The sequence below is a fragment of the Montipora capricornis genome, chromosome 2 (assembly GCF_036669925.1).
Source record: "Montipora capricornis isolate CH-2021 chromosome 2, ASM3666992v2, whole genome shotgun sequence".
NCBI lineage: Eukaryota > Metazoa > Cnidaria > Anthozoa > Scleractinia > Acroporidae > Montipora > Montipora capricornis.
The window spans coordinates 12,602,630-12,630,331 of NC_090884.1; the positions used below are offsets into that span (position 1 = coordinate 12,602,630).

Below are 27,702 nucleotides of genomic sequence, written 5' to 3' on the forward strand. Positions count from 1 at the left end.
TCCAATGGATAGTGATTTATCCAGTGGATACCGCTATCCACCCTTCGAACAACTGGGTCCAGAAGGCTTAAAATCTCGCCACTTTCATGTTAAACCCACTCGTTTTCGAAAATCTGAGTAAAAAGGTCATTTTTGATCGCAGCGGCACTGTAGGAAACTTCAAAAATATATTATGATTGGAATTCAGCAGTGATATAAACAACTTGCACAGAATTCTGAGCGTCGCAAGGCGTCGTCTTCTTTAACTTGTCCAGTGGATCTAAGAGAGATTTACGCCTCCTCAAGCAATGGCATTTGCTCCACACAGTTTAGAGATGACTCTCTGTAAAGCTCTCTTTTGCTCTGTGAGCTGCCTGTTGGCCTTTTCGGTTCTCTTCTCGTTAGCTTCCGTTTGTTGAAGAGCTTTAGTGAGTTTTGCATTTTCAATGTAAAGTTCTTGAACAAGGTTGCCCGATCTTGTTGCACTGGCTTCCGTTTGTTGAAGCTGCAGCGAGGTAAAAAAAAAAAGCAAAAACGTTTGTCTGTAACCTTTGTAGCGCAAATTAAATTAGAGTTTCAAAAGTCGTTAATTACCACCCACTTTCTAACGTGCTACTATCATTAAAAAATCACTTCCTTTTTTTCGTCAGATTTTGAAAGTGTGATTGCTTAACACTGGACAGGCAAAATTTTGATCTTTGATTTGCATATTAATTCAGCCACATACACACACATACACTTTATTCCAAAATGGCCGCTGATTTATGCGGATACAAATTGGCCCTCGTTCAAGATAAAATATTCTTTTGAATTTTAGGCTTAAGAACGAGGCATCAAGGCCTAATTTGAATAAAAACAAGAGAATATTTAAATGGCGGCCATTTTTGAATAAGGTGTCTTGCATTCTTAAACTTTTGAGTCTTTGACTTCATTTTCTCCTCGATCCAGCTCTCTAAAGATTTTAAAGTTAGTAATGGCGGACTATTAAATAGGAAAATTCCAGTTGAAATAAACGGGTGTCTTTTTGAAATAAGGCTTAAAACTTCGGCCACTTACTGTTTAGTTAACACAGTTTTAAAATCCAACAAAAATTAAAAATTGATTTTTTTGGTCATTGTAGCACTTTAACGAGGCCAAAACGAGTTACCTAGTTTCCACATACTGTGTGGTCGAAAACGGAACGAACTGAATGGACATGACTACTAGACCCGTGGATAACAACACTCTATATGCAAAAAAAGAAAAAACTTCTCTGCTGCGGAGAAATTACTTTATTTCCAGAGTAGGACAAAAACTGAACAAGACTGCTGGAAGAGCCTCTTAGTTGACCATTCTCACTTTTGCAGCTTTTTCAAAGCGACTCTACGTTCAAAGTTCTTAAGAAAAACATATTACATTCGCAGATGGACTCGCTTTGAAATCGAGGGTCAGGACAAATAAATAGGAAATGCATGGCCTTCTGAGCGACCTAACTCAAGCATTTACGCAAAACTCGTTAATCAGCAAGCCCAGTTTGTCGAAGAAAGGGTAATGATTATCATGTTTAAATGTCATTGCATTCAAAAGGTCTATAGTTCTGATCACACATATAGCGGAATTTTGTGCAAAAACAGTTTAAACTAAAGACGTCCAGTTATCCTTGTTATCTAACGCCGAATAAAGAACATTAAATAAAAACCATCTGAGCTTCCATTCCCGCTAAAGAATAATTTTAAACGGACCAAAATAATACTTGTAATCAATTTTTTTCCAAAAAGATGTTTGTAATGGATAAAATGAATTTTACAATAGCATACTTTCACTTTCAAATTTCCAAAGCGCCGCCATCTTCAGTAACTGTGACGTGTTAGGGTTGCCCTATTGTTACCAAACACAACCTTACACGTCACAGTTATTCAAGATGGCGGCACCTGGAAATTTGAAAACAAAAACAAGCAATTCGGAAATTCACCTATTTCGGATACAAACGCTTTCATTGAAGAAGTTGAAACAATTTTGATTACAAACAAAATCTTCTGTAGTTGTTTTGGTGGAGGTTCCCTTTATTAAAGTGTCAGGATTAAAAAGGCTCTCTACAAGCTCACGTTCAGGTCGAGTACAAATATTTCCAATCCAGTTACCTGTTTACTGAGTCGAGCCACATGCTCATCTAATGCTTCGCGCGTCTGCTTTACTTTATTCAGCAAATCCTGTTTCTCTTTCTCCAGTTGTCGTATTCTTCCTTCCCACAAATTGCTGGCACTTTCAAGTTCTCGCAGCCTACGTGTCTTTTCTTCGAGCTGTTGAAAACAAAGATTCACTGCTTCTTTAAAATACACTTCAACCACCGCAAATGTCGCCAGCCGCGTACATGGATTTCCTTCAGAGTGTTCCTAAACGTTGCGGTGAACATTGGGCTATGTATAGGCAACCGGGATACTTTACAAAATCCTTTTTATAATCAAATTTCAGAAAAAATAGAAACTTGCGAATACGTTTCGTGATTGATCCAACGTTTCCGAAATATCGGCAAAAATCCGGTGTATTATAATAATTTTTGCTGGACACTCGTCAATGTGATTGGCCCAGGGCGAGTAAAGGCCACCACAAAAAGACAAATAGTTAATGACCGTTACTGAATCGAAAACGTTTTATGTTCAAAGAGCAAAAGTTTTTGCGGACGGCGTTTCCCTTCTTTAGAAATCCAGGATTTTACGCAATAAGAAAATTCGCGCAATTCTGCTCCAAAAGTTACGTATGTCCGGAAATGCACGTGAAGTTAAGCACGCAGGTTTTTGAGACGCGGACAGTAGGACAGTAGTGCCTCCCAGATTTTCATACCAATCATCTCTAATGGAGAAATGATCAACATCACCCGCGCCTTAAGCACGCGCACCGGTGGCTCAGTTGGTTGAACACTGGGCTGACACGCGGAAGGTCGTGAGTTCAACTCCGGCCGGACTCAGGGTCTTAAAATAACTGAGGAGAAAGTGCTGCCTTTGTAATTACATCCGCATATGGTTAGACTTTCAAGTCTTCTCGGATAAGGACTACAAACCGGAGCTCCCGTCTCATAACCCTTGTTGGAAATTAAATAGAATGGGACGTTAAAGAACCCACTCACTATTCGATAAGAGTAGGGAACGTAGCCCCCGGGGCTGTGGTCTGACTTTATCTGGACTGGAGCATCTTTCACTTCCTAAAAAATTAATTCCAAACTGCGTAACTAGCAGTCTGGCTAAAGTCCCCCACTTCACTTCACTGATACTTGGCAACGTAAATGTGGTTGCGTGAAGACAAGTTTAAAGGGAACAGCTCACTTCCGTCCGCGTCTGAAAAACGCGCGTGCTTAAGTCCCCTAAACTCCAGTCCTTAAATAAAGAGGAACAGATTAATTTACCCTCACCAAAAATCAACGCCAACCCTGATACTTACCTCATTGTTGAAATGGGTAGCAAATTAAATGCTTAGACAAAGGACACTTCGTGTTGGTGTACATCTAATTACGTGCATTTGTGGACAAAATTGAAGTTATGAAGACATCGTCAAAGATCAAAAAAATGGGAGCTACAACCTCGATCATAAATAGTTGTAACTACACCTCTCTTGAACAGCACGTAACTCGCATCCAAGCTATTAATAACGCAGCCCTCCTCCTCCTCCCTACCTTCAATGTTGCGTTTACCGGTTAGTTCTTGCACTGGAACCCATAAACATCAACATTGAAAGGGGAGGAGGGGAAAAAATTCCGTCAGCGTTACAACATTTGTGACCGAGACTGTAGGTGAAAATGAGAAAATTTATTTCTTTCCAACCTTTTTGCTGAGCGCCATAACCTCTGCCTTTGCCTCGTTGAACACTTTTTCTCTTAATGCTTGATCCCGTTCACTTGCCATGTTGGCTCGATGAAGCTGTTCTTTTAACTCTCCCACCTCGCGCTGGTGGCGTGATTTCATTGTTGTCATTTCAGTATTTGCAAGTGTAGCCTACAGCAATATAAAACTACCATAAAGAAATTTCCTTTTTTCCAACGTTAAAGGGTGGAACGAAAGAAAAAACACAGGGAACGAAAACTTACCGTAAAACGAAGATCACACCTTACCACACGGCATACAACATTTAACAGAATGTCACGCACTACACGTCAATTAGGTCACGTCACGCAACGCAAGCTGTAAACTGGACTTTACAACACAAACATGAACGATGAATCGAGACAGTGTATTACAGTATTATAAGACGAAAAGGAAAAATAATGAGCTTTCGAATGATAACGTTAGCAGCACACATGCACTAGAACATAGGGTGTCCACCAATTTACTAATTTTTGCTTCTTTGAAATAAATGCCCAATTTCTTGTTTGTTTGTTGTTGTTTTTTTAATTTTAGTGTGATTCAAACTTCAATTTTCCGTTGAAAAATGGAAGGAACACTCTTAGGGGATACAAGCCGTTCAGTATACTAAGAAAAGGAACAAATCCCATAGGACACACAAGAAGTTGACTATTGGTCTCGATCACAATTTACGACGGAAAGGCGCTAAAATTGGTGCGGCAATAAGAGATTTCATGTTACGCACGCCTTACCACAGCTCTTCCAAATTGAAGATCAAAACCCCAAAGGAATTTTCCCAACATTTTTGGTTCTACGCAACTTCCAGCCTTGAGCCGCGTGATGAGGAAGAAGTGAAAAAACACTTCTTGGGCAAGAATAACTAACAAACCTTCTGTTTCTCTGTTTCCAGCTCTCTCTTATGAATGCTCTGTGCACTGGCCATCCTTTCTTTAAGAACGCACACTTCTTCTTGAAGTGTGTTTGCTTTGGCATTCTTCTCTTTAAGAACTTTTTCCAAGACCTGTTTCTTTCCTTGGATCTCTTCCAATTTCTTCTCCATGATAACAAGATCATTTTTTGCCTGTGGAAGAGATAAACACCACTCTTTACAGGGACTCATTATGTACAACAGAACTTCAACACAATTACACGTGTGTAAGTATATATCTGGAGCCAAAGTTATGTGTAGCGGTGACGACTGTCTGAAAACTAATCAACTCTCTGGATGATTCTTTTTGCTAACAAAAACTGAAATCGGTAAAACAAGAATCAGCTATAGCACCTCAAACTACATTCTGGCGATAAAGCACACACCGCACAGCAAGGCAAAAACAACATTTAACTTAAGAAATGTTAAAACGAGGTTAGCTTGATTATGCGCCAACCAATTCGCGCAGATGCTTTACGCCTGTTAAAAGTTACGACGAAAAACACGTTTTAAATTAGCACTAACAAACCACACTGACAACGTTTCAGTTTTATGTTATAGTGAGGACCACCGGGGCGGTTTCCTTTCTTGTGAGGCTGTTGATATGACATTCACGCGAACGGACGTCATCTTCATAAGAGAAAGGAAAGACGCCTTCCGATGACAGAGGAGTGCGAAATGTATGCCATCGATAGTTTTTCTGAAGACTCCAAACAAACAAACGAACGGACTTCATTACCTTGATATAATTGTTGGGTTTAACCGTTCACAAGAGACATGTTAGATAATTTATTAAAAAACATCCACTGCATGTGTTAATGATTTTTAACATTTTAAACTGTTTTTAAGTATTAATAACAAGGAATAAAAGAAAATTAAACGACAAAAGAATTGCCGCCAAAATCAGCGTACGCCGGCATTACCATTTACGGGTATTAAATTAAAGAACACCTTGCAAACACCAATTTACAATTATAACCCCTTTTCAGGGATAATCTTTTATTCGGTTAAACAAATTCTTTAATAAAAACGACAGTTTAACATTTTTAAAATTTAACTATTCAAAATTAAGCGCGTCATTAAGTCAGGTTTAAAGGGGCTATGTCACGTTATTTTAGGGCGTTTAGGGGAAATCTTTTGTGAATCACGAGTGTAAAACTCGAAAATAGTAATGTGGACTTCCTTTACTGATAAAATTATCGTTACATCACAAACAAGATGAGCCTGAGCAAAAACGCGACCTTTATCTAGGCGATTTGTCATGGACTTGAAAAACTTCGGGCCGACTTTTTTCAAGATTACCCAAATGCAATCCGAGTCCATCCGTCCTTCTCTTTCCTTTTGTTGCATTTCTTTTATGTTGTTCAACAGTTTTAAGTGGTTATGCAATGCTTTATTTTACTTTTTAGGACTTTTGGGTGTCCTGAAATTGCATCACTTTGTGCGACATAACCCCTTTAAGTACTCCGTCAAAGCGTTTCATCTCTAGGGTTTGATAGTTATAGGTCTTACAGAAATTCCCAATAGAAAGTCTTCAGTTTTCGTTGATCATTAAAACAAGTATCAAATACAATAATTTGCTGGAGTCTGTCCGGCAGTGCTTAAAATCCCTAAGCCCAAATGACCGTTTCGTTAAGCCACAGATTCTTTTATCATTCAGCGAGTAGCAAAAGTTGCTTTCCTTGATTTACAACAGGCTGTGCGTTAAAAGTTAGTATTATGATAAACGCCGCAGCAACCATTACCAGGAGGAGCAGTAAACTTACCACAAACACTAAAGTAGTGAAGCTAAAGCGAAAAGAAACTGAACGATGAAGCAAATGTTTTTAACGTTAAACCTACACCAAGCATTACAGCATTAGACTAGGCCGTCACAATGCTGATACAATTATGTACAGGACACAGTACGCAATTATTACAACAAGGCTATTAAAACAACAGCATTTTAAAAGTAGAGAAAAACAAAACACCAACACTTGACGCCACCTTCTCAACTTCAAATTCCCTCAGTCGCACATTCTCCAAGTCCGCGAGTTTTTGGGTCAGCTGAGTCACTTGTTTCTCCAACTGTTCAGCTTCTTCCCCGCGCCGCTCAAATCTAGCATCTAAGGCCTGGTAAGCACTGTCTCTTACAGCGAGCATGCGTTCTAGCTCCTTCACCCTGACGTCATCTCTGTCCGCGATCTTTTTGGTCAGCAGTTTAAGCTTCTGTTCCAACTCCAAATTATGCTTATTACGCTGGGTCAGCCGTTGTTCTAAATCCTTGTTCTCAGTCTCCCAAACAGTCACACGAGTTTTCAGTTCTTCCAGTCGCAAATTTTCTGCGTCCGCCAGCTGGTTAGTCAGCTGTGCAACCCTGTCCTCGAGCTCGGTTTTATGTTTGTTGTATTCTTGTGTCCTTTTCTCTAATTCTCGGTTTTCACTCTCTTTAATTGTCAACAAAGCATCCAGTTCTTTCGTTTTCACCGCAGCCTTTTTCAAGTCGCTCTGCAGTTCAGCTATTTCGTTTTCCAGCTCCTAGTTATTCTCTAACAACTAACAACTACTCAATTCCACGTTCTCCAAGTCGCGGCTACGTAACATTTCCTCGATTTCCTGGCTTTTGTTCATGATATCTTTAAGCTCGGCTTCAGTTGAAGCTAATCCAGTCAACTGAGAATTGCTATCCTTCAATCTCTCTTTCAAGTGTTCTTTTTCTGAAGTGCTCAAATTCAAACTGACTTCAAGTTCTTGCACTCTGAGCTTTGCTTCGCCAAGCTTTTCTTCCATGTTTCCACAAGTATCCTTTAACTTTAAGTTCTCAGAGGTGTGTTCGCGAAGTTTGAATCCTAAGTCCTCCACTTCAGAGGTTCGTAGATCTAATAGGACGCTCATCTCCTCGGTTTTAAGCTTAAGTTCTTTGACTTCATTTTCCAGTCCTCCACTATTCACCTTTGACAATAAAGGGTCAAAAGCTTACAACAGGTCAATCTAGCAAATCTAACCTAAGTCACGGTTGACTCCAGACGAATTTCTTTATACGAAAACGCGCCCGTGTTTAAAAAACGACTTAACAGAATAACTGCCAAAACCACAATCAACAAAACGAGCCCAATTCCTTTCCACTGGATTCATTACTGATCCAATGGTATGCCGTCATTTTTGAGCATGAAAAGTACAAATCGCCTCCACGCGGAAAATTACATTAATGCGGCACCTTCTTAAAGTGTTGATCACCGGTATCAGTAAACTGCAATCGAATTTGGTTGATACAACTTCAAACCGCTGATGAAGATTTTATCAAGTCACAAAATCCGATAGTTGATGCTACACTTTAAAAACTGACGTTTCCATTTGGATCTCGGAATAAAGAATGCCATTTGGAAAAATTCTTCTGAACTTGTCTTCGAAACTTTTCAGCAGTGTAGAAGCTCTCGTAACCTGCAATTGTTTGGTATTGTAAGCGGCTTCTATTGTTGTTAGTTTAAGTCATTGTTTCAATTGTCTAGTCTTTTGTTTCTGGCTAGGGTAGTGAGCCAGTCACATCTTCCGTTACGATAGCTGCTACATCACCCAAACTTTTTCAAGTTTTCGTCATTGGTAGATCGGTTGATTGTGACGAACTCAGTGGCCTGCAAAACAACTGTCGATCGCGCGGTCTGAATTGTCTATAAAAATTGACAAAGATCCAAACATTGAACGCCGACCGTCATAATTCCCGTATATTTCACAAAGAGGACACGGCTTAGTCTCTTCTCTTTTTCAGCAGTAACCTATTTTCCCGTTTAGGAAACGCCATCGCTAAATTCACAGAATGTTAAAGGATAATTTGGTGAAAGCACGCTGGGTTTAGAAGCACTGGGCAAAGATGTTTTCAAAATTGCCCCCTTTCGTCCAAGGCAAAACAGAGATCCACATTACTGTTTTCCTTTCGCTTCCACCGATCTCCACCACAAACACAAGAAATTCAATTTTGATAGGCTTCCTTTTTTTAAAAGAAGTCCTTTCTCGTAATTCTGCGATTTCACGGGAGTTTTCAAGCGTTTGATGTATGGCGTACTAACGCTGAAACGCATGCACCGACTGAAACTTTGACTGTAAACGTTTTAGCTTTACATGACAGCGGAAAAAAACTGCTTTGGCTTCGCATCTGATTGGTTGGTAAACCATACGAAACTTTTCCTTGAAATACCCAAAAGCTTAGTAAACATTAATCAACGCAACCTTGAAATCACTTCCGAGCTTCCATTGAAAAACATACCAACGACCCTTTCTCTTTTAAAAGTGCATTACTTCGCATTTAAGTGTTGCGTATCGGAAGTAACTACGCGATGGCATGCAGTGAGTATCTCAAAAACACGCGCTAATTTCTCAACCAATGAGAAGTAAAACCAAAAGCAATAGCGACTTTCATTCGTGCATTTTCCCGCGCTTTCAGCCAGTTACATGAAATTGTTTCGTCACGCTGTTTGCCCCTGTTCTGATTGGTCGTCAACTCTGCATTAAACCATTCCGTTCGTAACACCTACCTTCTCCGCCTCAAGAAGTTCTTTTTCTCTTTCTAAAGCTTCTTTCTCCATCACAACTTTCTCTTTTTGCAATTCATCCAATTTGATTTTCTGTTCGGTAATTTCTTTGACGCTGTTTTCCAAAATCAGTCCTTTTTCTTTCTCAAGTGCCTCCATCTTGGTCTCAAGCTCAGCGACTCTCTCCCGGGACAATTTCAATTCAACAGCTTCTTTATCGCTTCGAGTTAAACTTTTAAGCTCAAGTGTTTGAACCTTCGCTTCGAGCTCTCGTTTCTGCTCTTTTAGTAAATTAATTTCATCCTGTAGATGCTTGACTGTTTGTTCTAGTAGTTCGGTTTCGGTTTTTAGCCTCACAGCGTATTCCTTTTCAAGTTGCGATCGAAGCTCAGTCTTTTCATGCACACGATCCTCTTCCAATTCCTGCTTCTCTCGAGTGTAATTTTTCTGAAGATCTTTAATTTTTCTCTGGTAACTCTCTTCAAGCTCCCTTCTCTCGCGAGAGTAACTTTCTCGTATTTCCTGTAGACCTAGTGTGCCACTCTTTTCAAATTCGGCTTTTTCTCTCGTGTAACTCTCTTCAAGTTGCGCTTTTTGCGTGGCAAAACTCTCTTCCAAGTGGCCTTGTGTTTTGCAATTAGACGCAGAAAGTCGTTTTTAAGCTCGCCTTTCAGCCCAGCTTCTCCTTCAGTAAAAGCCTGTTGTAGTTCGGTTATTTGATTCTTGTACCTTTGCTCCAACTCAACTTTCTCCCTCGAGGAGCTTTGCAAAAGCTTCGCTTTTTCCTCGGTATAATGTTCCTCTAGTTCTGCTTTCCATTTCTGAAAAGCTAACTCGCTGTGAGTTGAATTTTCATGAAACCCTTCCTCGATTTTTGCTCGTTCCTCGTCGAATTGCTTCTCTAAATCGGATTTCTCTTTCAAAAACCCATTCTTTAGTTCGGCCTCTCGCAGAGCAAGTGTATGGTTATGTCCGTTTTCGAGATTCTCTGTTAATTCAACTTTGTCGCGAGCAAACCTCTGTTCGAGTTCGTTTTTCTCACGAGTGAATGACTCCCTAATTTCCGCTTTTTCTCTGGTGAATTTCTTCTCCATTTCTGCCTTTTGCTCCACAAAGCTCTGCTTAAGACTCGCGACTTCCTTAGAATGAGCTTGTTTCAAATCCCAAACAGCATTGGAATGCTCTTCCTCACGTTTGGCTTTTTCTTTCTTGAACTTATTCTCCAGCGTGCTAATCTGCTGATGGTGAACACTCTCCAGTTCTGATCTCAAGTTCGTCCATTCCAGTTTTTCCTTTTCCATAGCTGCCACCTTTGTCGAATTCTGCAATTCCCATTCGGCCTTCTCGATCCTATATTGTTGTTCCAATTCAGCTTTTTCGTTCATCAGCTTGAGTTCCATCTCAATTTTCTCTGTCTCCACACCTTGCAACTTCTCAATCAAACGTTTTTCTTCCATTTCCATTTTTTCTTTCTCTCTATCCATTTCCCCTTTGAAAAGCTGCTCCAGCATTTCTTCCTCACCCTTGTGTTCCTCCTCCATTTCCGATTTCTCGCTTTCATACTCGGATATCAACAACTCCCTTTCTTGTCTAAATCCATCCTCTAATTCGTTTCTGAGGCTTCCTCGTTCACTCTTCAGGGAACGTTCAAGATCCTTCATCTTCGCTTGATATTCTCTCTCTAACTGCTCTTTCTCCACATTAAAACTCTTTTGCAACCCTTCCATCTCACCGATAAATTGCGTTGTTAAGTTTGCCAGCTCTGTATCATATCTTACACGTGTTTCGTGGCTATCAGAAGCAAGAGAACCAGTTAGTGACTCTATTTCGCTCTTCAGTTCGTTTATTGCGGCTTCACGTTCTGTCAGGTGCTGTTCTTGTTGTCTGATTGTATCGCCAAGTTGTTGAACCTTTTCTTGGAATTCATAAATGGACTGCTTTTGTTCGGCCACAAGTTTTTCCTGTTCGCTGATCGAAGTTTGTTGTTCTTCCACTTTGGCTCTGTGCGTCTGGATCTGTTCTTCCTTTTCCTTCAGTTCGCTTTCAAGGTTCGCAATGACTTCTGAAGAAAGTAAATAACAATATGATAATGCTAAAGATGAACTTACACTGAGACAGACAAGCAGATACCGGTTGTATTTTCGAGCAGTGAAGTTAGTTGTGGTCGTAATGAATTGCAAAGACAGGACAACAAAGGAAGATGCGTTACAAGCTGTTGGAAAAAAAGAGCAATAAACGATGAAATGGGAGAAAGGATAGATGGAAATTAGCCGAGATGAAAGAAACGTGCTTGATGGACTGAAGAACAGACCATTATGTGTAGAGTTGAAGCTGTTGGCTCGGTATAGAGATAATTGGAGTATTTGGAATACGGTGAACCTCAAGGAGACATACTACACATGTCACAAGCAAAAACAAGATTTTACCATAACACACGAGGAGAGTGTTACTTCTAGCATCAAAGCTGGGAAAAAGCTTCGTCTTCAAGCGACTCGTGCGCTTTTCGAGAGAGGGGGAATTTAGGACAAATCAACACTTACTTCTTTGTTCTTCCAATTCTTGAGCGTCATCTGCACGAGGAAAAAACAAAAATTGTCTAATATTAACAAAAACAAATTGCGGCAAAAGTTTTAGCCAATTCTGGGATTTTCGAGGGATTTTGAAGTTGATTCTTTCATGGTATTCACTGTTTAGCTTGTAGTCACAGAGAGATCTGTCTTCAAGAAAATAAATCAGCGCCCCTCTAACAGCCTTTCAAGAATTCACACCGACCATTAACTATATTTTCAAGAACTGGATTTGAGTGGTCCACTTTCCGGAAATTATTTATGGAAATAAATATATGGACTTTCTCAATAGGTGGCTTGCAGCCAATCTCTTGAGACACAGATAACAATACTGCAATGTACAATTGCTGGTGTACGAACAAAAGAAGCTAATGAGAGATCTTTTGTCTGCGTCCACCAACATGGCGGCGATGACGTAACGTAAAAACCACCTATTGAACGATTGGCTTTTTGTTTTTCCCACATGTAACACCGACCGCGCATGTTTGCCTGTCAGGCAATTGGAAGCCGATCAAAACGAATCTCCTCAGTGAATCATTACTATAGCACTATGGCAACACATTTCGCTTTTTATGTACAATCCCTAGACTGGCTGCCAGCAAAACAGCAATTGGTTATATCGTCCTTATTCGCTTGAATATTCCCAGTACAGATCACATAACGATAGTCGTTGATTCGCTCAAATTCACTAAAACGAAAGCCTGAATAAACGTCGTTTCTGCTCAGAATCATCTTTTTTGTGATGTAACGATAACTTTCTCAGTAAAGGAATTCCACATCACCATTTTCGAGTTTTAAACGCGTGACTAACTAAAAATTCCTCCTAAACACCCTAAAATAGCGTGACATGGCCCCTTTAAGTACACAACGAGTAATTAAAGAATCTCTTGTTCGGACTTAATTTAACTCCCTCTGAAGCGTCGTAAAGTGGACGAAAATGAAACAGGATTGGTGCGAGGTTAGGCACAGAAACCCCAAGAAAAACGTAAAATGAAGATTAAAGGAAAGAATGTCACGAAACAAAACATATAAACTATGAGAAAGGATACCAACTTTACCAGAACAGTAGTAAAGAAAGATGAAGAAAAAACAACTGGAATAAGAGTAACAATTCGAGGAAGACTAGGAGAGAAAATAGAAGACCTTGCGAGGGAACAACTGGTTCATCAAATTCCACGGACCACGGAATAGGAGGAGCATCATCATCTGTGAACTGATCTGAAGAGGAAGACGACGAGGCACAGAACGATGACAAGGACAAAGAATAAAGGAATACTTAATCTGACAGGAATCATAAAGAAAACAACGGTTAAGTTATGAAAAGGTAAACACAAATAACACGGAAACACGATCACTCACGCGGCCGTTTTCGAGATGTCACGCTGTTAGGAATTACGACGAGACACTAAAGCGTAACACAACTTTAATCCACTGGACTCGGCTACACATCGATTTACAAAGGGGATGTATAGGAGTGAAAATGCTACGACGTACAAAAACCTTCGATAACAAGAGCGGGAACAACAACGAAAGTCACATGACACTCTAAGTCCTACACATTAGGGTGGGGTTAGTATAACTATTCATAGGTCCAGTCTCTCAGGCTTCTTTATCACTCTTCTAGAACGAGTACGGGTGGTAACAACGCAATCCCATGTCGAAACAGCGGGAGGGTGGCGTGGCATTTCAAAAACGGCTGCATATGAAACAAGTTAATCCGTTATGAAGTAAACAAAAAACGGAGGTGGAACAATACTAAGAACGCACTCCATGTACGGAGGGTCAAAGAAAATAGCGTTTTCTAATTTCGCATTCAAAAGACACTGTTATGTTTAGGTCCGGGCCAAAAGTGAAACGAGAACAAGCTCTCTTACTAAACCTTACTGAAGAGCGTACAAAGAGGAAGATGTTGAGATTATTCAAGACATTTCAAGTTGAAAGCCTTTGTTTGAAAAATGGTTTTAAACTACACGACACTTTTTAAAGAATAGGTTAATTAAGCACTATAAATATTTTACGAACCACAGAGATTTACAGAGGTCTCTTTTCTACAGACATGGGTGTTTCATTGTTAAGCTCAGAATACACCAAAGCTTCAAACATTGAGAAGATGGGGTTGCTGTCCGTACTGTAAAAGTAGAATCCACGCACAACACGTTGTTTAAACATTAACCAAAATATTAATTGAAAACAAACAACTGCATCGTTACGTTACAATTACCAACGATCTTACGTTAAGAAATGCAAATCGGGTGTCAGTTACTTTAGATCATTAACGAAACACAAAGCGGGAGGCAGGTCAAACAGTTGTGCGCGTAAGCTTGTAACACTGATGGTAACCCATTAGATCACTAGAAAGAGAAACCACAACCACAAAGAAGAAGAAGCCGAAAGTGTACTAAGTTGCTAGTAAACACGTGGAATTAAGCGTCTAACTTTTCATTTTGCATATCAGTTGTGCAGAAAGGATAGAAGAGACCACAAATTACACTTACGCATTTAGGTGGATAACCTCGTACCCCCTTTTTCAAAACCTGTTTCTCAATTCCTTGCACCCCGTTACGTTATCACCTCTCTTTTTAACCCTAAACCTTGAGAAAGCTTTGATTACTTAACTTTTGTGAACTGATTCGTGGAGGCGATCTTTGTAAATTCTTCAGGAGTGAAAAAATGTTTGTCGTAAGGTTTTTGACTTGGAAAATGAAATATGTCTTAAATTGTGTTCATTGCCACGGAAGCTATGGAGACGTTCTTTCTGGTTTTCCACTTGGTGGATTCATAGAGTAAGAGCTACTACAGAACATGTACCGACCCTCTTAGAGGGTAAAATACTTTTATCCCCATTGCACCCACATTACTCTGTTATCCCTTACAATCCCAAGAATAAAGCACACGTGATATGACTCTGCGCACGCAGCGATTATGCCGCTTACCCGCGTCCTCATTTGACCCGCCATCACCGCTGACTCGTACAGGGGGAACCTGCGTACCGTCTGGATGGTCAGCGGCATCTGAGTCATCGGTTGACGTTACACCCTCCTTATTTCGTTTAACGACCTGCGGTTTAGTATAATCTGAAAGAACCGAGCCATGCCGATGAACCTTTTGACTGTCCTGTCGTTTCCGATGACTAGGCCGTCTTTTTCCCGAACTGTTGACTTGCTGTGTCAGAGCCTCGCATTGGAGGCGCAGTTCGTCATTCTCGTCTCGAAGTTCCTAAGAGAAGCGAGAAGGAAATATGAGACTGCAGATGGAAAACCCTCAAAGTTAAAAAAAAAATGGAGCACGCGGTTGACACATTGGTAATAGCAACTGTCTTTCACCAGCGAGTCCCGCGCGCGATTTCCAGTCTCAGTGCCATGTGAATAGAGTTCTCTGCTTCTCTAATCTGCAAGGAGAGATTTTTCACTGGGTACTTAAGTTTTAAACTGTTAACAAAAAACCATCATTTGATCTACTCTGGATTAATTATTTGGTTTCAAAAAAAATTGATTTTCAGTCTTTTCTCGAATGAGAAGAGCATTTTTGCTGAGGAAAAGGGTTGACAAGGAACACAGTTAAATTTGTTAAGTATTAAAATGAATGGATGTTGGGAATATTATACCTGCGTCTAAGAGACATGGTGTACTGTGGCACACGTTGTGAATTACTTTTAAGATCCTCGATCTGTTGTGCAATTTGAGTAACTTGACAAAAACTTCAGTGAAAAAATACAGATAAGAAACGTAATTAATGTAGAGAGGTTGAAGATTCAACACAAGATGATTTATTTACCCGCTACGATAACGAAATCAAGACGGCAAAAACGATGACAGAATTTAAGATGTGGGGGCCTTCGACTGTCGTGTCGAAATAACTTTGCTCAAATAACTTATAGACAAAAGCTACTTATAGACAGGAAGCTACGTCAAGCTATTATGGGGAACCTTCAAGGAAATCTTTCTTGAAATAGTAGAAGTTTTACGTCGAAACTATCGAAATCATCGTAACACGACGAACGTCTGCCAATAGACGATCATTGGCTCGGCGAATGTTGATAAACTTGCAATACACCGGGCTTTCAGGATAACCTAAATGTGAACCCGTTTTAATACAATCCAGTTTAGTCCTGCCATGCACCTCTTTAGCTTTGTTTAATTCACATTGTTTTAAGCTCTTGAGAGTGATTTTTGCGCCGCTTTTATGATGGAGTGCCACAGCAGATGAAATCCAACTCACCCTGTTAATTCGCTCCAGTTCTCTGACACTTTTACTGTTCTTTTGATTCTGCTGTTGTTTTAACATTTGCTGTTTCTCGACTTCAGCCAACTGCAAAAAGAGCACAAAGGGCAACTCGATCACAAAGCAATCAATCAAGGACAAATCTTAACATTACTTGTTTTGCCAACTTTGCATTCCAAACCGCCACACTGAATAACGTATAGACCAAATGCATAAATGGCGGCCAAAAAAATATTCTTTTGTTATGTGCTAATTTAGCCTCACTAGCCTCGTTTGCATAGACAAAGTACACAAGAAAGGTTGCTTGAGAGCGAGGCTAGTGAGTCTCATTAGCACATAAACAAAAGAACACATTTTTGGCCGACATTTATGCATTCGGTCAATTGAACGCTTACTCTAGTGGACAGGTCTCCCATAGATTCCAATTCTTTCTCCAGTCTCTCTCGGACATTTTCAGAGTGGATGAGTTTCTCTTGGGCATCTGACAGAGCCTTCTCGAGTCGCAAGATTTCCTAAGAAAAAATGAGGTTGTCAAACTATATTCACACGGTGGTTGCGTTAAGTACTTTCAAAAATACTGTGTCGCAGAGAGGTGAATATTGACCGAATGCAAAAATGGCCGCCAACAAACTATTCTTTTGTCGTTGTGTTAATTAGCCTAACTAGCCTCGTTTTACAGCCCAAATTCTTTCAATTTTAGGCGTGTGAACGAGGCTAGTTAGGCTAATTCACACAAGACAAAAGAATAATTTGTTGGCGGCAATTTTTGCATTTGGTCAATATAACCACACAAGAGAAACTAAATCTGACGAGGATAACAACCACCAAATCATAGACACACTCGAAACAACTGGCCCCTTCCTTTCCCCGAACACACCATTAACTATACGGGAAAAGCTTAAGCGATTTTTCTTGGAAAAGCAAAGTTGCATCAATAATAAAAAAGCTTGTTGTTATTAACCACGTTTGTTTTCAGCAACCGATTGCCACAACATTAACTTCCCCGCCCTCGCCCTATATGGAGAGTTGAGTTTCGAAAATCCCGAGTTCAAGATTTTGGAAATTGAAGATTTTGGAAGGCCTAAATCCTGAATTAAGAAATACAAAATGTAGCATAAAAATGCATAATTAGTCCTAAACAAACGTTTTTACGCCTTAAGTTAGCTTTTATGAATGTTGGCTTTAGGGTTAGGGTCTTGAATTCAGGATTTTGGAAACTTAACTCTAAGTCTACGACACAACTCTATGAAAACAACTCTAAGAATAGCTGTAAAGATTTTGGAAGCCAAAATCCTGAATTCAATATTGTGGAAGTCAACATTCATAAAGGCTAACCTTAGGCCTAAAAAATTTTGTTTAGGCCTAATTAGGCCTAACGTTAGCTTTTATGCATGTTTAGAACACTTTTCGCATTTCTGAATTCAGGATTTAGGTCTTCCAAAATACTGATTTTGATTTTGGAAACTTAACTCTAACTCTGATGTCATAACTGTGAAAATAACTGTATTGCTAGTCAACCTCCTGACAGCCTCCTCCTGTCCATCATTTCACGTTGTTAGGGAGCTTTAGCAAAGACGACGGGAACGGCAACGAGAACGTCATCTCCAAACATAAATATTCGTGTTATTGCAATCACTTCGCGGCTATTTCACTAAATATACAAATTTGTGACGTTTTCGTTGCTAAAGCTCGCTGTTCACTCACGTGATACGCTGACAAGTTTGTTGGAACCCGATAAATTAAGGACGGTGGTTAAACAGATAGCCTTCAATTTGAAGGTGAGACACTAATAACGCTGAGTCGACCTCGTGAATTGAATAAGCTGTGTTGTTGCCGACAGAAACGTTAAACAAGCACACATTTTAAGCACGTGTTGAACCCGTGTTGTTTCAGGACCACCTTTCCGCTATCCCCCTCCCTACCCGCTCTGAAACAAACTTTGATGCCTCAGCCTCGGGAAACACTTTGACAAATAAATACTGATAGAAAAGGCAAACCAACACACCTCCTCTGCTTCTGTCAGTTTCGTTCTCAGACGCTGCTCTTCAGATTTAGTGCTGTGAAGTGATTCTTCCAACATCGATCTTTGTTGATTGGCGGAGTGTAACACTTTGTCTCGCTCCTCAGTCAGAGTTTGCTGCATAGTCTGCATTTTTTCCGAGAAAACAGATTCTTGATCCCTGGTGAATGCAAAGTTAAGTGAGAAAACTCTATTTCAGATACACCGTGATAATTTCTACCTAGAGGCTTGTGGGACAGTGAATAGAAAGCAACAGTTTACTGAAATGCAAATAATGTTTTGTGGCTTATGCAAGACGACAACGACGGAACGCCACAAAACAACAGGATTAAAGAGCAAACACAACGGATTCGCACGCCCCACACGTGCGTTTCACATTTTGGTTTCACATTTTCCTTGCAGTTTCCGACAACGACGTGAACTGACCAAATTTGATATATTTTCAAACGTTCACCAAACATCCATTACCGTGGAAACAACATCTTTAAACAACGTTTTCGTAGCCGTTGTCGTCGCCCTACCGTAAGCTTCCTTTTGACTCTCTTCAAGACCTCTGCCCATTTTGGAACTTCCCGCGGTCACCGTTTTTGTGACTGGTGACTTCGTGGTTCAGAATCAGCCACAGCTCGTTGTTCTCGGTGCTGACCGAAAACCCGCGGGCTCGGAGAACGAGGAAGGTTCTACCACGGTAAGCGAAAGTTTACGATTTGCACAGTACTGATTTATGAGGCGATTTTCAGTGTTATTTCCCGAGTAGCGTCTTTTGTAGAATGGTCTATTTCAAGGAGAGAACAAGAAGTAACGGCGGCCTATCATGTATGTGATGACTGTGAGCGCACTGTCAGGTGTCAATAGAACAGTTCACGGGACCTGTCACTGACATGACCTTATTACCTGCTATCAATTTAGAATTTGCTTTGGGTAAAAAGAAGACACTTTTTCTTCTAAACCATGACAAGGAGCTATCGATCACTAACTCCCTCATAAATATATCAATGCGAAAAAAACCGAAAAATAGTGTTGTTTCACGAATTCTACATGGAAACTGTAAGAACAATTAACGACTATAATTTAAGATTAAGATCCCTGAGAGGGACATTCCTTCACGTTAAGTACCTGAGCTGAATATCCGAGTTATTCAAGTGGAACAACAACTTGACTAACACAGCCAGTTTGCTGGGTAAAGCGTTGCACAAACTGAATGCAACACTTCAAAGCGGCTTGATTAAAAACGACTTTAAAGGCTCAAAGAAAGAAACAAAAAATTGTCTCAGAAACAGACCTTGAACTCCTTTTAAATTACCGTACGTTTCTGCGTCACAGTCGGCCGTACCCTAATTTTGTCTCGTGTTGTTTTTCTAGTCTCTGTGCGGTGTCCTCGCTCTCCACAATCAGCATCTCCTTTTCCTCCGTGAATTTGACGACGCTTTCCTTCAGGGCATCGCGTTCAGCGGACACAGTTTCAATTTGAGATCTGGGAAAAAACGTGAAGTACCATTTCGGTGGATGAACTCTTCAATTCGATGCAACGATCAAGTGGCTTGTTCCCTCCCGGCCGCCATAAGCGTGAGAATTGGCCATTTCCGAATTTAGTTAAGCCTCGTGTTTCTGGTAAAGATTAGTCTTCCTTTATATGAAAAGTGGAACTATGTAGCAATAGCTTTCTGGTGAAAATACTCTTAACCTACCCAAAATCAATGAAATCCTTTGTGTTTGTGTATATGGAGATTTTTTTTAAAATCATACACTCGGTTTTACCGCAGTGAGGTATAAGACGACGGCAGCACCACTCATACAACTTCTGGAGGACGCTATTCAAGACAACGACAACCTTGTCAGGAGATGTCTCAGCCACGTAGATGGGTGTTTCGTCCACGTACATGTGAATTTCGCAAACTCTAACTCCAACTGTGTCGGGTATATCGTTGCAAAACAGCGAAAACAGGGTACGTCGCAAAACAGATCCCTGCGGCACGCCAAACTTCACAGGTAAGGTTTCGGACTGGAGTCCATTCTACGACTGTAACTTGAGAGCGGTCAGCTGAGTAATCCTTAATCCAGCACAATAGGTCGCCCGCAACACCGACTGCTTGCAACTTTTCCAGCAAGACATGGTGAGAGGTCAATCAATCAAAGGCCTTTCAAAAGTCTACAAAGGCGACACCAACTACTACGTTTTCATCCAGTGCCCGTCTCCAGTCCTGGATCATTTTTACCAACAACAATTGGGTTGAGTGGCCCTTTTTGTAAGCCCACTAGCACTGGTGAGGATGGCCAAGATCATGTTCCGAAATGTGAGTTGCAATTGTTGTGGCTACGGTGTGTTCCATCAATTTTCCAGGGACGCATAACAGGGAAATTGGTCGATAATTCTGTTTATCTGTTTCATCGTCCTTCTTGAACAGGGCCGAAACATTAGGAGTTTTCCAAGAGGTAGGGACAGAATTACGTTCAGCACTCATGGAAAATTGAGATAACATTGATGGAATTTAATACTTTCCTGCATATTTGAGTAACTTTGGAGAAATATTATCAGGTCCACAACCTTTGTTTGCTCTCATCTTACTGATGCTAGCATGCGATATGGAAATGTTCATTATGCAGGGAGTAAAGTAAATATTGTTATAAAAATTCTCAACCTCGGTTATTGCATTTCTCGTGCTCTGATTGGTTTTCTCAATCTCAGTTATCACTCATATACCTTAAGTTTGACCTTACATCGCAAATAATTGCGCTAAGCTTTGCTAAGCTAAAATTATTTTCGCCGGAAAACGAAATTTTTCTCTGAATAAAGCAAAAAAACGTTCTTGTGGAGAGTTTGGATCAATTCCAAAGTTTAGAAGTACGCAAAAAGGTAAGAAATGTTTTTGTGATGAGTGTGCGTCTGTCTGACCACCAATTACACAACATCGCATCTTAATCAAGTTTTTTCGATTTCGCTCGGATTTGCTCGCTTGTTCCGCTCGTATTTCGTACTTCCAAACTTTTGGAGTTTAAGGAATTTAATAAAACAATTATTCCATTCGCGCTTGTTGGATAAGACACTGGTTATAGCCAACTCGGCGCTACGCGCTGTTAGAAATAGATTTGACGTAAATAATATACATTACGTGTGGCGGGAAGAAAGTCACGTGAAAAGGACTTAATCATAGTCTGAGTTTTTTGATCGATCGTCGGATCGATTCGAGTGTCAAGTTTGAGTATTGAGTTTTAGATTTCAACCGTGCTTAAGGCCTGAAACCGTCGAGTGAAGTGGTAATTCGTATGGAAAATTGTAAAGAGATCATTCACCAGGAAGTGAATTAACTATACAAAAAATATTCATTACATGGTCTTTTTGAGTCGGGATGAAATACAAGAAGGAGTAGAACAACAAAGCTGTTGCCATCATCGAAGGATTTTTTTAATTGAAAAAAGGCGAAGTCTACTCTAAAAGGGAGTTTATGGACATAAAGCATGATGAATATTGACAAGAACTGGTGAATACGAGATGCACACAGTGCCTTTGTGGGGTTGTACTAAAATCAGGCCCGCGGCCCAGCGGCCCGCGGCCCGCGGCCCGTGACGGTCCGGCGGTCCAGTCCGAATTTTCCACAGTGTTTTGTCCAGCGGTAAATCCACGCGCATGCACAGATCTGGATCGGGTTTGGGCGTGCAAAGTTTGAAGTCGTTTACCATTTAATCATTTGAATCCTTGTTTCTGTTTGTTGCATGTTGTTCAGATAAAAACGTTTTCTTTCTCTGTTCATTCGTCTCTTTATAGAAACCGATAGCAAAATAGAGGACTTTCATTATCATAAGTTATGAGATATGTGAACTGCAAATCTTTTTTTTTTAAGTTTCAGAGTTACACAAATAAAGTGTGCAAACGCAAATCTACCGCCGTTCATAATTGTTGCCTGCCATTGCACAGAATTACGTACGATCATCTGATTTCAAAGTGCCTTATAGACTGACAAACACAACTCAGTGACAATACGCAGTTTACGTATCTCATTATTTAGATTATGAAATTTTCAACCTCAAACTGTGGTTTGAAAATAACTTACATCGTTTGAGAATGGACATCCTCTCTATCGGGTTCTGTAAACAGACAAATAAACAGAGAGTGACAACGGTTTTCACTTACGTATTAACAAAAGAAAGGATCAAAAGGGATTGAAATGATTATTAAAATGGTAAACGGACTCAAACTCACCGTCGTCCATTTTGCACGCCCAAACCCGATGCAGATCTGTGCATGCGCGTGGGTTTACCGCTGGACAAAAAAACTGTTTAAAATCAGGACTGGGCCGCCGGGCAGCCGGGCCGTCGCGGGCCGTGGGCCACTGGGGCGTGGAGAAATTTTTGACAGAACACGTGGGAGATTTAACGTCGTTCAGGGAAAGGTTAATGGCTCTGAAAGCCTTGTTGACCGAAAAATTGGAAATGATTAAACAGCTGGATGAAACAATACTAGAGCTCACCAAACCAAAGGAACTAGAGAAAGAAATAGAAGATTCTGGTGAGTTTTGTGAGCACGTGAATATTTTAACGAAAAACGATTTGAGTTTGAAGAAACGGAAACATGGCGAACACACACAGGCCCATGCGACAAATCAGGAAAATAGTAGTACCAGAAATACCGAAAGCGCAAAAGTGAAACTACCTTCTTTTTTTTTTGTTTTTTTTTTTTTATTTTTTTATTTTTTTATTTAAACATATTTATATACATGTTTGCCCCAAGAGCTAAATGAGCTCATCACGGGGGGCTTACACCAAAATTCTAATTACCACATAAAAAACAAACACGGGCACGGGATACAAAGTAAGCCAAAAAAGACAGTTAAGTTAATTAGGTCAATGATAATGACCACGAAAAGAAAAACGTTTAGACTCTCTTATAAAGTGCTGGACATGAGAGAAGATTTCAACGTTTTCATTATTTGACATGTCAGAAGAGCCAAACAGAAAAACTTCAACTTTTTGCTGGTCAGAATATTGACCAGAAGCTATACGAGCAGCAGCAACGAGCAAATCAGATCTTAGGGCAGCATAATTAGGACGTTGTAAAAAGAAATGAGTTATTGTCTCATTGTCAAAGCTGCAGCTACAAATAGGTGAAGACTTAACAGCGATCTTAAATAGATAATAATTTAGACCACAAGCGCCTAGACGCAGTCTAGTATGAATTACGGAAGAGTATCTGTCAAGAGCATAATCAAAAGGCGAAAAATACTTTGGAATATTAAAATAATTAACTAACGCTCTCTTAAAAGAGCCAATTGAATCAGATTCACGAATTTCCAAATCAATGTCGTTCCACAATTTAGTTGTGGAAGGGAAAAAAGACCTTTTAAAGCGCTCTGTGCGCACAGGGAAAAGAGTAAAATTTTGAGAAGATCGAAGGTTAAAATGAGTTCTCTCACAGACTCTAGCTGGGAGCAGATCCTTAAGATAAGACGGACTCAAATTTTTTACTATCTTAAAATAACAAATAAGCTTATGAATATCGCGTCTAACTTTCATCTCCTCCCACCCCAGCTCTGTCATAAGGCGAATCCTACTTGTTCCCCGCATAGCACCTGTGACGACTTTCCCGGCTTCATACTGAACCGATTCAAGGAGTTCGCTTTCCTCATCAGTACAGCCGTCCCAAAGCACATCAGCATACTCCATAACAGGTCTGATAACCGACTTATACAATTTTCTGAGTGTATCCCTGCCTACTTTATACCTAATTCCTTTCAACATATTTAATCTTTTACTAGCTTTTTGATAAATACTAAATATGTGAGCTCTCCATGTCAGGTTAGAAGACAGCGTTATGCCTAAGTGGGTATGGCTAGAAACTTCAGTAATGTTATTTCCGTTGTAAAATAGGTCGGGATGCAGCGGTCTTACCCGTTTAGATGAAAACGTCATACATTCAGTTTTACTAGGATTAATTGTAACAAGCCATTTCGTAGCCCACCTTTGTATGGATTCAAGGTCTTTATTTAACATCAACGCAGTGTTACCAGGTGAATCAACGACTTCAAAAAGCGAAGTGTCATCAGCGTAAAGTAAGCATTTTGACTGAATTTCATCTGTTATGTCATTAATATATATATATAAGAAATAACACTGAGAGGCCCCAAAACCGAACCTTGAGGAACCCCTGCTTCAACTTGGCGCCAATCAGATGACTGCCCACCTAAAACCACTCTTTGTTGACGATTAGACAAATAACTTTCAAACCAGCTAAGCAAAGCTCCCCTGATTCCTACTGATTTAAGCTTATAAAGAAGACCTTTGTGCCACACCTTGTCAAACGCCTTGCTGATATCCAAAAAAACCATACGCACTTCCTTCCCATCCTCAACAGCTTGGTAAATTTGATGCACCAGATAAATTAATTGATTTACCGTCGAGTCACCTGGGCGGAAACCAGACTGTAAGCGATTGAGATAACCAATCTCAAGTAAGAAATTGTAAAGTCTAATAAAGACAATGTTCTCTAATATCTTAGACAAAGAACACAAAAGGGACACAGGACGATAATTCAATTTACACTGGCGATCATCCTTTTTAAACAGCGGAATGACATTTGCAAACTTCCATTGACACGGAAAAACACCAGAAGACAAAGAGATATTAACTAACTTTGAAAACGAAGAAGCGATACCGCTAGAACAAAGTTTAAGAATGCGATTCCCTATACCGTCAGGTCCACACGCCTTGCAAACATCAACAGTCATAAGTAGATTGTAAACCTCTCGTTCCGTTGTAAAAACATTAGACAAAAACGCATTATTCTGAAAAAAAGAAGAATCCCTTGGGAGGGATGCAAATGTATCATCAACCTTACTCTGATCGCAAAAATATTCATTTAATATTTCTGCCTTTTCTCGCGCATTAGTAACTTGCCTAACACCTTCAATCAAAGTAGAAACGGTAGATTGCACTTTTTCGCCGTAAAGTCCCTTAACAATGCTCCACCACGCCAATTTGCTGGTGGACTAAGTGTTCCGCAATTAACGAAATAACCAGGACAATTTGTTATGATTAAATCCAAAAGAGACTCGCTATATTGCGTAATACGTGTAGGTTCGTTAATAACTTGATAAAGGTTGTTACATTCCATCCACCGATATAATAATGCTCTAAAGTCATTCCTAACCAAGGGATTTGAGGGATCATAAGAAGCATTAAAATCACCTATCAACGTAAGAAAAGAATTAGGCTGCTGAGAAACTTTATCTAAAGAAAGTTGCAAATTTTCCAAAAATTTCAAATTTATCACGGAATCCTGACAAGGTGGTTTGTAACAAACACCACAAAGGAACACAATGCGGTTGAGCTTTAATTCTATCCATAACAATTCAAGCTCATTAACTTCCAAATCGTGCCTTCTCTTGAAACCGACAGAAGATGAGACATAAAAAGCAACACCACCACCACGCCTCCCGTGCGGTCTATCTAATCGAACTAAAGGATAATAGCCAGGAATACAAAAAGCATCATTAGAAATTGAACTATTTATGCCTGGACGCCTGGACGTAACGAATCTGCAACTATTAAAAAAACCTATAGCTGCCCTGTAGATTTCTAAACTAACCCCCATCATTTTCATAATAGACAAGAGATGCTGATTTACTCACCGGCTGCTGCTCAAAAGGGCTGAAACTTGAAAACAATAAATTTAAAAAAGAAAACAAAAAGAAACTACTGTCAAACAAAGTTAAATAAATTAACATGCAAAATTTCATAAGATCTACGACTATAAGAGGTTATCGGCAGTAGGCCGGAAAAGGTTCTACACGAAGCCTAAACGTTGCAAGTCAGCCTCCTTCCGAATTCTAACTGGAGCAGACTCGCCTTCGCGTCGTTTAACAAAAATATAACCATCGGCAGTGAAAACATAACCCTGATTCTTACAAACTTGTCGCACGTGCTTTAGGAATTGTTGATTGCGCCAAGTCAGGTCTTCATTTACAAATACATTTTTACCCTTTAGCTTCTTCTTGTTTTTCATGACTTTAGATTTGGTCGCGTAATCTTTAAACTTGACAATCAAGGCTCTTGGGGGGTGTTTACATGATACCGGTACGAGTTTCATTCTGGTACGAGTTCATCCCGGTTCTTACTTATCGCTCTGTATTAGCTTACATGATACCGGTGAAAAATCTCATACCAGTACAACTCATACCGGTACGAGTTCATCCCGGTAGTTGTACCGGATCGAAATTCTCATAACGGCATGAAAAGTTATACCGGTGTCATGTAAACGCTACATTGACTCCCATTCCGGTACGAGTCGTCAAGTCGTGGTGGACTAGGACTATTGACGCATGCGTTGTATTTCTAAATATTCGTCAAGATGGCGTCCGGTAATCGATGGTCATCCCTGTGTCAATATTTGTGTCGTCCATGTAAACGCGGTATGAAATTGACAACTCGTACCAGAATGAAACTCGTACCGGTATCATGTAAACACCCCCTTGGTCCCGACTCCTTAGGAGGCCCGATACGGTGCGCCCTATCAATTTCTGCCTGATCAATTTCTACTTCTAACTGATCTCTACAAAAGTCCATTACAGTCTTGACACAGTCTTCGCCATCATCGTTTACGTCAGCAACAGATTCCACCCCATAAGTACGCACACTGTAGCGTCTTGAGTATTGCTCATTGTCATTACATTTTTCTTGCACTTCTCGCAATTGTGTTTCAAGTTCGAAGATCCTGTTCTTCAACGGTGTAAGAGCGGCTTCAATCGTTTCAGCCATAGCCACAGTAAGGACTTCTTTCAGCTTGTTTTTGAAGTCAATCGAGTTAATAAACGTTGAAAATTCCGTCTGAATGGCGGTAAGAACTGCATCATCAACAACCCGAGCAACTTCTATGGTTTCTTGTTGAGATCTGGTTTTCATTCTCTGCGAAGCACCTTTTGAGTCGGCAGCAGCCATTCCGGTTTTCAGTATTCACAAGTTAGGAGTCGTAATAAATTCACATTAAAAGGCTAACAAACTTATACAAACTCAAATTAGCCCACTCGACGCCGATATTAGGTATTACATGCTGTTCTAAACGTTGAAGAAAACTTTATGAAATGGATAAATAGTCAAAAGAGGAGGAGAAAGATATGACACGACCTACTCCCGCAGCGCCCGCCGCCTGCTGTCGATGGAAAAACTGGCATCTCAGCCATTGAAAAATTCACCTATCTGAAGAACTGTGTAACGAGCAATGCTAAACTCGAACTCAAATCATTTTCGGGAAATTCTCAAGAATGGCAGGGTTTCTGGGACACCGATTTCAATCTGCTGTCGATGGAAAAACTGGCATCTCAGCCATTGAAAAATTCACCTATCTGAAGAACTGTGTAACGAGCAATGCTGAATCCGCAATTGCTGGACTGCCTCTGACCGCAGACCATTATAAAGTAGCCATAAAGTAAACCGCAGTTGCTGATATCAAATTATATGCATGCCTTCTTGGAAACTTCCATCTGTCAATTCAGTGCATGAAACAAAGAAATTACGTGAATTGTTTGACAAGATTGAAATCAACATTCGAGGTTTGAATGCGTTAGGAGTTGAATCACGGTCCTTTGGGAATTTATTGGTCCCAGTCGTGATGGAAAAAATCCCCTCAGAGTTACGATTGGTTGTAAGCCGAAAGCTTGGCAGTGAGGAATCATGGAATCTT

At 40.2% G+C, this 27,702-nt stretch overlaps 1 pseudogene; it reads right to left on the bottom strand.

Annotated features, from left to right (window-relative positions):
• Positions 1-26,960, bottom strand: LOC138033575 (trichohyalin-like; annotated as a pseudogene).
• Between the last annotated feature and the right edge of the window lie 742 nt (positions 26,961-27,702).